Genomic DNA, 15720 nt, shown 5'->3' with positions numbered 1-15720 from the left:
AGATTGACTCTACTATGGCTGTTCTAATGCATAACAACCCTCTCTATGATTGAATTTTTTATGATATCCAGACTAAGTTTGCCTTGGCACAACATGCTGATTGGACCTGATACCCTGGTCATCCCTCAGATGCCATGTGATGGCACTGAAGATCATATTTTTGTGAATAGAAGCTCCTCAAGTAAACCAACAAAAATACGTAGTTAGTCTAACACATGTAAACAGACAAAAAAAAAACTGTTTAACAGGCAAATATCTCCTACAAAGTGCCCTGAAATGTTTTTTTTTTTTTTTCCCATACTTTATGGAAGTTATCCCCAATACACTTGAAATGAAAGCAATCACATCGTATACAGAATATTATAAGTTATAGTCCCATTCATAAATATCTCTGTTCTACATTGCTATATTTTTATGTTAATAATTTACAATCTTGTTTTATTACAGTGTAAAGATAAACAAAAACTAAGACAAAAAATGGCATCTTTATTACTTAGTTTTCAGTGCCTTCTCCAGCATAATGTTCCCAAAGATCCTGTTTTACTACTGCAAGGACAGGGAGAAAGCATGGTGGCTTCCATGTATTTTAATAACTTAACATTTTAGTTTTAGAGGAACCTGAACTCCATGTTAGATATGTGACAAGAGGAAGGATATGTACTCTTCAAAACCTGGAGAAGTTATTGTTTGAGACAGAATGAAAAAACCTAACCCTTACCAACAATCTTTTTCTCCTTCCTTTTGCAAGATGAATTTTCTGAGAGATTCATCTGCACTCATTGCCTAATGATAGCAATTGTCTGTGTAATTGGGAGCATAAAAAGAGGTGGGTAAGCTTTTGAGGAAAGCCAGCTAAGCATGCAAATACTGCTTGTAATTGGTACAGAAATTTAGATGGTCTGGTTGCATATGTATTTCCTACTTAATGGCAATATTTAGAAACTTGATATTTGTTCTGCTTACCAACTTTCCAGGCCCTAATCAATGATCCTTCAATGCATTTGATTTTGCATAGCTTTTACAAGACCCTACACCCAGAAATGGTTGTTGGAAATTATACATATTTTATCCATTTGCCTTTTGCACAAAAATAATAATGAAAAAGCAGGAATAATATGTATGTATGGAATAATACTTGGCAGAGAATTCACTGTTTTCTCTTGTGTTGTTTCAAACTTATGTTCAACCTGTTCAGATTGAGCTTTGTCTGAACTGTCTTCTACACAAAGTGGTTTTGAGGATAGACTTGACCACTTATAGCCAATATATCATTATTCTTTTTCAAACTACAGGTTCAGGGTTACTTCCTTCCATAATTTTCCTTTATCCATAGAACAAAACAGGCTTAAGTGGTTCACATACTCTGAAGTTTCTTCACGATTGTATTTTCATCCATAAAATATATTTCCTTAGTCTCCATCAAACTCACCAGCCTCTTCCAAAACCAGCTAATTTTTATTCTGATGCTAACTTCACTTTGTTCTTACTGTCTGGAATCCCATATCCTTCCATTCTATCCCTCCATTAAATTAATTAATTCATTCTTCTCTGTCCTTTTTATCTGTATCTTCCCTCGTCTTTTATATTTCTTCTAACTTCCCAGATTGTCTTCATACTGACTTCCTATTTCTGTCAATACTATTTCCAGTTTATGCACGTCATTGAACTCTGGTAAGTCCCAAACCAGGAGTGACAGTGAATCCTAGAACATGACTAGTAACATCCTCACAAGGTAAAAGATGGTAGCACTATTTCTGAGACAGTGACTGCAGGTTCTGGCTCCATTTCGGGGCTGCACAGATAAAGCACTTTCTGTAGAATTTCTCAAGGAAAAGCATTTCTTTGGTGAAGCTGAACCCAAAAAGATATATCTGTCTGTTAACCAGCAATCTAAAATTGTGTTCACACCTTTTCTTACTGAAAACAAAGCCCACAGATACAATTGGAGATTTGCAGAAAAAATGCTAAATTGGGATGCAGTAAATTGGTGACAGTGCTGATGACCATCTTTATCACTATTTTTTACAGGTAGCAGCAGTTACATATTTAGTCCCCATTGTTATATTTCTTGACAGTGATTGTCCCACTCAGTTTGTGTGCAAGTTTTAAATTGAGACATTATCAGTTGATGAGTACATGTTCCACTAAACATCTCAATTACATCCACTCTCTCCACATGAAATTGTGAATATAATTGTATGCATGAATACTGGCATTGACATTAAATTGTGTAAAAACTGGATAGCTTAGAAAAATAACAGACTGCCTGTTGTTTTATTTTACTACTTTTCACAGCTATTGTCATTCTAGGATTCTGGACTCTGCTAGGGTTCACAGGAGTTTTATTTTTTGTAGCATACTATGTGGTTTCCACATGATTTAAAAAATACTTCCATGTTACTTAATTGTGACATAGATTTTAATTTTCTGAATAAATAATATATATCTATGATGTCTTTTAGAAAGACAGAATCTCATTTTAATGTTGAGAAATGCGTAGGAGAAAGGAGGAAGACATACAGGACTGATAAGACAACTCTTTATTCATAAATTTAATTGAAAAATACCAAAATATGTTATCATCAGTAATATTTGACTGACTCCTTGCAAGGGCTTTTATGTAGCACAAGGTCATAACTCAGGTCCAAAGTTAAAGCCCGGTTCTCAGCTGCACTGAGAAGAAACCTGGAACCTCAATTAACAGAAAAGTTTTTTTATTTAATTAAATATATCCTATCTTCTTAGATGAATTTATTGATTAAATTACTAATGGCTGTCACCTTTCATCTCCCATTTTTACTATGATATATTTGTAAAAATTCACCACAAGGCCTCTTATTCTCATCTTTATTAGGCCTCTTAAATTTTCCTAAAAACAAGATAATCTCCTTCAGGTCATTGTAGTAGGGCTTTTTACATCATTTTTCTGAATGAATAAATTTTAACTAAATGGGGGGAGTGAAATTTTCTGTTTATGAAAACTTACCAGGGAGAATTAAATTCCTGTGATAGAAATATTTTCTGATAGTAACAGGAAAAAAATCATTAATTGCTTTTTAAACTGTGACAAATAGATAGCAAATTTTCTGATGAAAGGATCTAATCCAAAGATGATACACAAATAAACATGTGGGATTTAGATGGTATCAGATGTTATGCAGACATTACAAAAGATGCTATCACAGGAATATTTTGAATGTGCTGGTTATAAAACACACCCCAGTGCAAATAGATTTTCCTAAGATTAGTCCTCTGAGACTCGTCTTGTTACAACTGGTATAAATCAGCTGAGAAATAGGAGAAAAGTGAAACAAACTTTTCATTCATTCAACTGGGAATGCAGTTAAGTATAAAGGAAGACCAGAGAAGAGGATAGACAGGTCAGGAGACCAGTGGATTTCCAATATATATATTTTTGAGGGTAGAGTACTTGTGACTATTCCTCTTACATATTTTCCCAAGTACCCATTTTTGCATTTGCTCTTTGGCAGTGAATTCTGCAGCACTGAAGTTTTCAACACTTCTGTTCAATCTTAGTGCCCACAGCAACATTATTTAATTAAACCATGGGACCCATCTGCTATACTGTAGGAAATGATAGGTCCTTCACTGTCATAATTTGATTTACTTGTAACTTACTGATGAGATGAGAAAAACTTCAATCTTAGAGAAAAACATTTGCCAACATAAAAATGTATTTCATGTACAAGAAGGTGTGCAAAGGAGTCTTAATTTGCCTTTATATATCTATCTCATTGATTACATTTTTATAAACACAGGACATAAAAAGAGAACACTTTTTTTCTATAGTGTAGTAAGATTCAGAAAGGTTTATTTTTATATTCTTTCACAAAAGCAGGTATTTCAGATACAGTTTTGGCAAACTATAATAAATATCTATTAAAATATAAAGGGAGAGCAGAGAAGAAAGAAAGTGCTAATGTCTTAGGGTAGTCATAACTTTTCCTGAAAAATAGTTTGATTGATCCATTACGCTCTTCTTTATGTCTTAAAGATTATTGCAAGTTGCAAAGAAAAAAAAAAAACACAAAACCAGTGATCCTCCCATTGCTGCATGTAGGTAGTCTTTTCACTGAATTTCCTAACATCTGCTGAAACCTTTCAAAACTTTTCATTTTCAGTTTCACTAATATGCAAATATTAAGCCTTATGGCTATTCCAGATGTTTTAGCCTGGGCACATGGTCCTGATTGCTGTAAAGCTCATCTCCAGAAATTATGCTGTACCTTCAGGACTCTTTATGATACTGACTGCTACCAGGAAAGATGTTGTTATTGCTATGAGAAACATTATGTGCTATGAAACATAAAATACACAGTAATGGCACTAATACACCTTAAGTATAAAAATGCCATAAAGCATGAAGTGAGAATTTTATAATGAAATTTTACAATTTATAGAGTACAAATAAAATAAAGATAAAACTGAAATCAATATCTCTTTTATACTTTCCTTTTACAAATTTGCTTGCAGCTCACTACAGATATCATTAATTATTAAAAAATTCTGTGTTGTATTGAAAACTTAGCAAAGATTTCTTTCAATAGTTTTTTTGCAATATCAAAATAAACCAGATAACAAATTCCTTCTTTTCCCTTCCTCTATTTTTTTTCACCATCAATCTGATTTTCCTGTTGGGGCCTGTGTGCTGCCAATCCTTGTATTTTTCCTATTTGGAAGCTTCCTGTACAAGAGAGCATTTCTCCCAAAACACAGGCCATCAGAAAGCCCTTTTGCTAAAAGTAAATCCTGGTCACATTTGCAGGTCACAGCCACAGAATGTGGCAAGAGAAATAATCTTTGTGGTAGCAGCCTAGTGAGCTGTGGGGGATTTCAAACTCTTCCAGCTGACAAACAACTGCTGCAGTTTACAGAGGGTTATTTCCAGTCTCACCAGCTACTGAATTGGATTCTAAAGTTGCACTGGGTTTTTTTGTTACCAGGACCCAGGGTATCTAAACTGAAGTCCCAGAATGAAAGGAGTGATTGACGATTTTGTTCTACTAGCAAAGGGAAACCTTTCCAAGGACGGTAAATCTTATTTAATAGCAAGCAGTGTTTTTGCTGGGGCCAGTCTGAGATTGAGAAATCGACTCAAGCAGGAGGCAAGGTCTAGAACAAGTTGAGTGCCATCCTCCTTTCCAACTGCGAATTAGATTTTCTTAACCTTTCCTTCTGCAACATAAACATTTAGACAAACAGTCAGACAAACATTATATGTTGTATAACAAAACATTACACAGTAGACACATCTTCCCCTGGGGAGAGGAATGAAAGAATAAACATGTAACAACCATTAGTCACATTGCTTAATGTACTACTGGAAAGCACTCAAATATTTCTTGTGAGTATGCTATAAAGAGATATATGAAGTATAATAAGTGTGCTATACAACTTGTCTGATAATTTACTGCACTCTAGATCAGCCTGAGTTAGAATAAAATTTAAGAGTTGTTCCATGTACAGTTGAGAAAAGCATCAAAATCTTGTAAAAAAAAAAATTTACATTTCTCTAAGTGCAGGTATGAAAAGAATTACTGAATTTTTTAAAATTTAATTCTTTAGCAGTACCTATCATTGATAAATTGTCAAAGGCCATCTATATTGACAAACTGTAGAGAAATATCCTGAATAAGAGGACCCAGTCCTCCTCATCACCATCATCTGACTGTTTCCTAACAACCTTTCAGTACCATCTCAGTTTATTTCCATTTCCATAGGGACTGAGACAGCAGCAGTTAACAACTACAACATGTAGATACAGCCTAGGAACAGAGGGCAGCCAGTGGAAGTCAACAGAAGGAAATTAAAAGTTACTGCTCTGCTCAGCAGAAAGTTTTTGGAAATACTTGGGGATCCCTTCTAACTTTAAATATTCTGTGATTCTATTATTTATACATAATTAAAGCTTCCATCACTGGTTGAAAGTTCATATTTACAGTCAGTCACTTACAGTCTATATAAGCATTATTTTTTAGAACAGAACAGACATTTTAGTTGGAAATAGAAATTGATTCTTTATACATATGAACTAGAGACAAAAAAATAAAATCCCACTATCCTGAGTTGTGCACACGAAGTCAGTTGATGGTCTCAGGTATGGAATATTCAAGACAAGCATATTGAAAATTCATTGTCAGTCAGAGATACACTCTGTGGTCTGCTCTGCTGCCAGAATTCAATTTTCTGACATAATGTTAAACTTTTTGATGAAAATAGCAGGTTTACAGTAGATCCTAAATAGAAACAGTTTTCTAAATATTTTGGTTTTGGTGGTGGTGGGGGGTTGTTATTTATTTGTTTGTTTGCCTATTTATTTTGCTTACATGGAATATTTCTCTGTTTCTCATCATGTCTTACCCCCTGGCATAGGATTTTCAAACTGCATTGGATGGATTCAGCTCTGTCACAATTCCTTCTTTAGACCAATCAGTGGTGAAAGGTGAGGCATATCACATCTTACCAGGAGTGAATCCAAACTCTCCTAGTTTTCTACTTCTCCTGTCACTTGCTCACATGTTGTCATCTTGAATAGAATTTAACTTCTAATGTGGGTTCCACTGCAAGTTGTTCAGTATCTCATTGTGTAGGAGTAGCTTAGACCATGAGCTGTGGCCAGAACTGGACAGCAGTTTCATGTGGACAGGTCCAAAGCGTGCATCTAAGTATGCTTCTCTGAGCATTTCCGTGCAGTCTGCAGCCTGCTGGGAATACAGACTTACTCTTTTGATTGCAGAGTTTAGGAACCCACCTCTGTTTCCTAGGTCAGAATTGCAGAATTTTATGTTGGGTTTCCAGTGCCCATTTGTTTCTGTTGATGCAGTGCTTCTTTTCCCTTCTGAGTTCTGTAAGCTGTGTGTTCAGTTAATTACTCAATATTGTGGTGCTAATGGTGACCCAGGAGTTTGTACAGACTGCGCCTGAACTTTTCTGAGGCTATGGGAAAGAAAGAGTAGATCAGCAAGCACACTGTCAGCTAGGTATGATGCACACACTAATAAGACAACTTGAAAGTTGATGGGAATGGGAGGAATCGATTCATTACAACATTTGCAGATGCACTATAGGAATTCCAAGAAATATGTTCAATGACTCTTAGGGAGTAAATTATTTACTCTCTTGCAGAGAGTAAATTATGCAAAACTCTGCCAGTGGCTAACCTTACACAGACTTCAGTGGTTCCAGGATTTAATCAAGTAATTTCAAGCACCACAAAATTAATGCTTCTCTTTGAAAAGCAGCAAATTAAGCTTTGAGTATGTAAAATGTTATAACTGTCACTTTTATTGCATGAATTGAGGCACAAATTTTAGACTTAAGTTTACTTTTCCATTAGAGTTAAATCACTATTTATCATTATATGTTATTTATGTCAAAGGTGGAATTCTGAGAGCAAAGTTTTGTACAAAACTGTAGGCTAAAGTAAACAACCTTCGACTTCTCTTGCAACTTGGTCAATTCTGGTTTTAGTTCTCTCTTTGGCTTTGCAGCAAACTTTGAACAGCTTTTTGTACATAATCATTGAATCCTTTAGATGGGAAGGGACCTCTTGAGAACACACAGTCCAATTCCCTTGCTCAGCTTCACTTCCCTCTCCCATAGCCATTATCACTTTCTGCCCTCTGCTCCAAGCACTGCAAGTACATCACCCACAGACATCTCCTCTGAGCATTCTTCCATTGTAAAGGTTTGTGACTCGGTCACAGGCAACCATTGTCTCCATGTGGGAGTTAATTCAGTTTAGAGCCTTCCCTGAGAGCCGGGGGGAATGGTGCTGGCACAGGCTGATACCTGCTGTCCCCTGGGTAAATGCAGGCAGTATTAAGTGCATCAGATGGGTAACAATTCAAGGCCAAAGACAAGCCAGGAGATCAAAATAATTGCTCAGGAACAGGGCTGGAGACCCTGCAACACCTCTGGAGGGTGCTAAACTGCGATCCTCCGCTGTGGATTGGTTTAGGGTAATTAGACAAGGACAGTCACGTCCACAATTCTTTCACAGCCCTGCAAAGTTCTCTTTTTATTCCCCAGTCTACTTTACAATGTGTTGTGAATAAAAATTATAAATTACTACTGCAAAGTAAAAAAGTGTTCACATAGCCTGAAAAGAATTGAGAATTATCATTGCATTTTTGTTAACCAAAAAATATAAATTATAAGAAAATGGTTTGTAGTGACAAAGTTATATCACTGAAACTGCAAGGTTTCATTAGCAGCATGATATTCTACAAGCTTTGCAAAATAATTGCTTAAACACTCCCAATATTATTCAGAAAGTTCAAACATATCTCACTTTAAGCCTACTGGATTTTGTTCTGATATTGCTTTGATATTGTATTCCTTAGGAAGCTAAATTACTTGTTGATTCGTTAAGGAGAAAAAATATCTAAATGCAAGAACTGAAGTGTATGAAATTGAGGTTCAAATGGAGGGTCATTAACCACTCATTAAATTTTAGTGAAGACACTTTTTCTCTTGGAGCCTTTCCCTGCCAGAAAGTACATTTTAAGAATGAAAAACCTTTGTTATGATTTTTTGTTTTAATATCTCATTCTGAAAGAGCAATAAAAATTACTTTTAGGATGACCCAATACTTTCTTATTTAAGATTATAATCTGAGACTGTGTTTTAAGTACTGCTATAGATATTATTATTCATTATTGCAAATTTTGCAGCATATCACATTAGAGCATAAGCTCCAAAGGAGTAAAGTGATGGAGAAATTTCAAGGTTAGGGAGAAAAGTGTAAAACAGTATGTTTTTTAGTCTGAGTATTGTGAGAGTTCAGCACATTCTGACTTTCCGCTACAGTCAAGAAAAGAAATTTATTGCAAATTATATGCCATTAACCTTTGAAAGTAACTTTTCCTTTACAGGATTTGTATTCTACCAGCTCCTTATTATACTATCAGTTCCTCTGAGTAACAGAATGTTAACTGCGTCTTAAAAATTAATTTATTTTGCTAATAATGGGAGCATCCCTGGTCTCCAAAAAAATAAACTGTACTTGAATTGATTCAGCCCAGAAATATTGCCTTCTTCCAGTGCTGTTTTTCATGAGTAAATAATAAAAAAAGTATTTGAGCATTTAAAAATAGAAGTGTTCTTATCTATTTGACTTCTGCAAGATGTAATTAACTGAATTCCTAGTTCAAGCACTTTATTTTCTTAGTTTCTTCACTGTTGGCAGGTTGGTATCCCTCTAAATTGCTTGTGAGCCCCATAATGACTGTCATAATAATTAATTATGGGCTTAAGTATGCTGTGCTGTATGTATCATTCATCTCTGTATTTTCATCTGCAATTCTATAGGTCATACCTTTAAATATCCTATGAGAAAAAGAAAGAATGAATGCAAGCTCATTCTATGGTGCTATCAACAGCTTCCCTGTTTCTAACATGTATTCATCCCCCTCCCTTTTCTGTTTCCCTTTTCAAATCTACCTCTTACTTCGTGATCTTATGTGGCCTCCTTTTTTTCCTTTTCTCTTCATATGTTGTTTTCTCTGTTCCGTGTTCATTTTCTTTGTCTCTCTCCAGGGTATCTAGTGAGAATATTTATTAGCAGTAGAATTCGGACTTCCTCAGCCAATTTTGCTGTAAGCTTGACAAACATACACAGAAATGCTCTTGTCCATGATCACACAAGTGATCGTACTTCATTGTAGCAGTTCTAGCTGGTGTTTTTAAAGGATCACTCTGCTGTTTATTTGAGGAAAACCAAGTGACACTTAAATAGAAACTTGAGATTCTGACAGTTCAGACCCAATTTAAAGTACTCCTGTGTGTTAACAGAGATTATTTTGAGTTTTTCTTCCATTTATGATGGATTGATTGCATCTTGTAGGGCCTTTCTTTATATTTAGTAAAAGATAAAACAGCTGTATAATCAACAGGTTACAACTGTATTTGACTGGTCAAAAAATCCTGTGTTCTCAAATCTGGATATAAGGCTCCCATGATAATATTTCTTGTGGGTGTTGAGACAGGCACTAAACCAAGATATTATGCATAATTTTAAGAGATATATTTTTAAAAATTAAATAGGAAAATATTTCCAAACAATCTATTAGTCAATGATTTAATTTGTATCTATCTAGATATGGGATATTTACTTTATTTTGCTTTATTTTTGATTCTTTACACTCTTGACACTCCTCCCAACATGAATCCTAAACACATGGATTACAAAACCAGTGTTGGATAATTGCATTCTTAATTTTAAAAGCCAGTGGTTGAAGGGTAATTGAAGCAAAAATGTTGTGACCTTGACATCCAGTATACAGTACAGTAGTTTCAATTTTGATTGAGTATGGAATTCAGCCACAGGAACTGTCCTGAAATAGCTTGCTATCTGCAATACTTTGGCCTTAGAAATACTCAAGCATATCTTAAAGATTATATGAAAGCCTAGAACCTGAGCAGCAATCATTTTTCCTTCAAACATTTAAATTGTGTTAGTTGATGTGATCACCTTTCAGAAAGTGAGCCCACCTCTATTCTCCTTGATTCTCAACTCAGCTTCTACAGTTTCAGTAGAGTAACAAAAAAAAAGAAGATAAAGAAGCCCAAGGCAGAAGTGACACTTCTACAGAGTAGCCCACTAACACCACCATTTACATTTTAGTGTGGGTAACAGGAGACACTGGGATTGCTGCCCTAAATAAAAATATTTTGAAGATAAGAATACAAAACTGCAAAGCATACTAGCAAACTGAGGGTTTTTTTGTCATTTTTTACTCTATTTTGTCTCCTTTATCAAGATTATACATTCCAACAGCCATAGCAGGAGAACAGGATTCAACAACAAGTATTATAATGTATTGGGAATACATAAAAAACCCATGACTTTCTGCAAAGATATGAAGAGCTTCCCCCAAACTACAGACCTTCTGTAATGAAAATATATCTTACTTCTTTCTTTCCAGCTTATTTTGAAAGCTGCTAGAGATTCCTTATCCTTCATCACTCTAGAAGAACCACTCCTAAAAACTTACTTCTTCTGGCTAAACCTATGGAAAATGGAACAGTACCAGAAGGAAAAATTCAAATGGAAGTGATTAGTGAGGTCTCCTGATTTCTGGTGACATATTTTAAGAAGTAGTCATCCCTTTTTATTTGCTCCAGAATTTTTATGCCCTAGTAGAAGAAGTATATATATTATCTTCTGGGTCATGACACCCTGTGGTTCTGCATATCATTTGAAAATGAAATGTGTGGCTTCTATGGGAGTGTCACAGGTTGTGGACAGTGGCAGCTCAGAGGGCAATGCCTTTTCACTTTTGTTATCAGCTACCAGTAGGCTAATACCTATAGGAAGACAGTAAGTTCTTAAAAAGCCACTGTTGGTCAGTTAGAACCTTGGATCCATAATAGTAAAATGAAATTAAGATAAAGCTCACTCACCTGTTGCAATGGCTCATTATTAATACAGAGAAGTCAGCATGAGCAGCAAAGCAGTAAAAGACCCTCCCCATGAATGATATGCAAAAACTATTGAGCATCTAAGACCAAAATTACCAAGAAAAGGAGAAGTATGTATGTCTCACTTGCACAAAACCATAAAACAGACAACTCAAGTAGTAAGACTAACAGAGAAGAGAAAGAGGCAGCTTTCAGACAGACATCCTTTGTCACCAGTGGGTTTCCTGTATCCTTGAGCATCTCAGCTGAACTGCTATTTTAGAGGGTACTGTTGCCAACTGCTTCCATGAGCTATCATAACACATATGTATATTAATTGCCAAAGGTGTTAAATAAATCTTTCTTCATCTTGGCTTTCTTACACATGACAGCCTACACAGAATGGCTTTTTGCTTTGTTACAGCCTGCGATATTTCAAGTGAAATAATATACTGGATTTGTGCCATTGACTTACACTCTGTGCATCCTACTTATTCCAGTAGATTTATGCATTGCTGACAGTAGGGACAGACCATAATCATATATTTCCCCCTTACATTTTAGTGGAAAAAAATTAATGTATCTGATTAAAATATCTTCACAGACTGACAGGGACAGCAGTATCCGTATGAGGGAGATTCTCATTGTGTTTGAAAATTACCTGAGGGGTTTCAGATGGTCTTTTAATTAATTTATAATAACTTCTGAGTATAAATTATAATACAAAATCAAATCATTGAAACAAAATGCCTGAATGATATTCAGTAATTCAACAGGCCTGCTGAATTGGGATTGCATGATCAGATGGCAAAGATTCAAAGATATTTCCATTTATTCTATCCAAAGATAGAATAAATGACCAGGGTGGCACTTTGTACATTAGAGTACTCAAGACTTTTATCTATTGGAACATATGTATTGCTACAGGCCTAATTCTAAATAATGTGTTCTTGCACTTGTTTCATCATCATCTGTACATTGGAAAGATGATGTCCAAATTACCATCTTGAATACACTTGCTAGCAGGTCTTTATACCCATTTTGGACACATTGAAGGTGTCTTCACAGTGGTACCACTATAATTATACACTTAAAGCAAATAGCAAAAATGTTACATGTGCAAATTTATTTTAAAATTAGATTTCTGGCAAGTACATGAGAAAGGATTCAGAGTATGTTAAAATATCTGAAAATAATTGCCACTAAGTTTAATCAGTTATGTGACATGTGAAGTCAAACCAAGGTCACCTTAAAAAGGAATGATTTCAACAGCCATTGCAGAGAACCAGATGGCATGACTGGGAGGTTAAAAACAAGGGAGGACAGAGCTCTTCAACGCTGTGTAAATTTGTTAAGGTATGCAACTAGAACCATATAAATGAAATAATCACTGATTATTTACAAATTAAATTCACTAGCTTTATAATTGATGAATAATTAAATGGAGATAAGAATCTTAAGGCACATACAATAGTTTCCTATTCATAGGAATAAAACGTCCATATATTTTCTTTAAAGAATTTTATATTGTTCATAGACATCTGCTCTTCAGGCTTCCCCTCTCATTTCAGAGTGTAAAGAAGTTCAGGCAGACTGCATGTCTGCTCCTACATTTTAACAGAGATAGGAAATTAAGCATCTAATAATTAGGCATGTATAATTTGTCCTAGGCTATTAAGTTTACCCTTCAGACTATCAGCTCCCCTCTCATATCTGTACTCCAGATGATAACTTTACATACCTTTAAACTATTATTGACTTTGCTGTTGATTAAGACACTTGTCTTTCATGATACCAAAGGCCATTTCATTTGTAATTTAGCTACTATTGTATTAATAAATGAATAGGTCATAGTTGTAAGCAGCTAAAAGCCAAACGTTCATCAGAGACATCTAACAGGGTACTGGACCTGAAGCCAAGTACTGCTTTGGAAGCAAGCATAACCATACTAGATAAATAGGCACTGCTGGAATAAAGCATGACCAGCAGAACCATGGTTCTTAGCTATTTCATCTGATTATAATAAGATGTAGGAGGACAATTTTCAAGGAAGACTTGATAAACATGACAATTTTCAAGGAAGACATGATAAACATGAAGTCCAGTGTCTATAGAAAGGAGGACAGCAATGTCCTTCTGGATCTCACATCGTCAAGCATAAACATGGACTTAGAGTAACCTTCTGCTCTTTGAAATTAGTAAAATTGGCATAAATACAGCTCAGAAACTACTTGGAATGAGGCTTCATGGTTAGTGTGTGTGTGAATGTGTGGGTGAAAGAGAAAAATATCTAAATACCTATGACAGGAATTTACATAAAATGGCTTCTCCAGGAGAAAAGACTTGGTTACTATTACAGGGTGAGATTTAAAAAGTGGCTTGTCATTTAAGAGTCCTGTGCTATGATTAGTATTATGACTCCATTTATTACACCATTTACCTTCCCTCATAGGATGATATTCCTGTCAACTGGCACCTTAAAAATCAGGCATCTTAATCTAAGAAAGGCTCTTTCCATAGCAGTTTAGGCACCCTATGGGGCAATTAGCTATTATGAAGAGTTAAAACCACAGGGTCAAGGATGGAAGGGTCCTCAGAACATTTCTCATCCAACTCACTGTTGTCCAGGGCTTTACCCAGCTGGACCTGGGAAACCTCCAAGGATGGAGACAGCACAACTTCTCCATACAACCTATTCCACTGTTTCTATTTACATCTAGTCTGAACATTTCATGTTTCAAGCTATGCCCACTGTCTCTCACCCTTTCATTGTTCACAGCTGCAAGGGCCAGCTCTGCTTTCTCAATGCCCATGAGTAGCTAACAGTGGGCTGCTGTTCAGTCTCCCCAAAGCTGCCTCTTCTCCTGCTAAACTCCCTCAGTCTCTCCTCAGAGGACAAGTACTCCGGTTCACTGAACAGCTTGGTTGCCTTTGCTGTGCTGCCTCCAAGTTACTGATGCTTTTCCTGGGCTTTGGGAGTTGAAGGATGAGAATTGCCTCCTCCAGGCCAAAAATAGAAGTGTTGAGGGGAGGGGGTACCCAGTTAGACCCTGTGATGATCACTTGTTACTTGCCTTCCTGTAGCATATGACCAACTAAATGCCAGCCCCCAGTCTAACCCTCCATCTTTCTACCCTTAGATTTTCTAATCAGTCACAAGTCCTTATTGGGATACAATAGCATTATGAGAGACAGTCAAAAGCCTTGCTAAAACCCATGCTAATGTCATCCACTGCTCTATCCTTGCCCACAGATCCTTTCACTTTACTATAGAAGGCAATAAAGTCAGTCATATTGTTTACCACCTGCCTCCATGGACTAGAAGTTTATGCACTACTGCCCAAATTAGATGCTTTATACTGCAAAAATGAGATTTAAAAAATCCTAAAATTAGTTTTTCATAGTTCTAGGAACTTTTCATTTATGATGTCCATTGCAAACTCAGAACTTTTTCCATCACCAACTGTTTGAACACCATCTATGAATTCTTACAGCAAATTCAAGAGGTTTCAAGTGAAAAAAATCATGGCATTACTGTCAAAAAAGAAGGGCTTTTGACAGGCAGGATGGTAATTGCAGTATCAGGTATCCTGCTGTTTTAGGTTGGATCCTCAGTACAGCTCAACTTGGCAGAGTTAATATTGACACAAAAACATTATGGTTAGATGTTTTTGTCAAGTTTGCCATTTAATCTCCCGTTATAACAATTGATAAATCTTCCATTGCCTTTTGTGGAAACTAGGTTATGCCATGAGAACAATCCAGAAAATCCAGTTTGTCTCCTTTGTTTTTGAGATGCTGGAGAAGACTGGTTTATATTGGAAATTGGGTTGTTCTGAAAGAATAGAAAAAAATTTGCTTAAAAAAAGAATGTTCAGATAGTCTAATTTCCATACCTAGAATACTTCATTGGCCCTCGTCAATAGGACTTCTACAATACATTTGAGGAACATGACATAAAATTAGCCAGTGTATTTATCTGTGGAGTTCCTAAGAATATTTCAAGCTCAGACCTAATTTGTAACACCTAACAATAAAAACACTGACAACCCCATGAAACAAACTAACTAACATTGCTAACTGCACACTAACAAATAAAAAAAAAATATCTATTTTACATTTCTAACAATGTTCCATACAGATATTGCCAGTGCAGTAGGTATTATGGTCAAGAAAACATTATGTATTTTGGTACTCTCTGACCTCTTTCCTCCTAGGAACCTCTCTTTCTGCAGCCTGTTATATAGTTCAGACTGGCAAGGAAGCCCCTTCAGACTATATGACTTTAATATAGTT

The 15720-nt window shown here is 35.7% G+C and overlaps 1 protein-coding gene across 5 annotated transcripts in view; it reads left to right on the top strand.

Annotated features, from left to right (window-relative positions):
- The window catches only part of FUT9 (fucosyltransferase 9), a 104761-nt gene that overhangs the window by 25452 nt on the left and 63589 nt on the right, over positions 1-15720 (top strand). The window contains exon 1 of one of the 5 annotated variants that reach the window (XM_077782300.1): positions 6276-6463. The exons of the other annotated variants lie outside the window; for them this stretch is intronic. The gene's annotated coding sequence lies outside the window, so the exon portion shown is untranslated. Of the gene's footprint in view, positions 1-6275; positions 6464-15720 lie in introns of those variants that run through there. 5 annotated transcript variants of the gene reach the window in all.

This window comes from Lonchura striata, chromosome 3 (assembly GCF_046129695.1).
Source record: "Lonchura striata isolate bLonStr1 chromosome 3, bLonStr1.mat, whole genome shotgun sequence".
In the NCBI taxonomy this organism is placed as follows: domain Eukaryota; kingdom Metazoa; phylum Chordata; class Aves; order Passeriformes; family Estrildidae; genus Lonchura; species Lonchura striata.
This window is presented reverse-complemented; position numbering and strand designations above follow the sequence as displayed.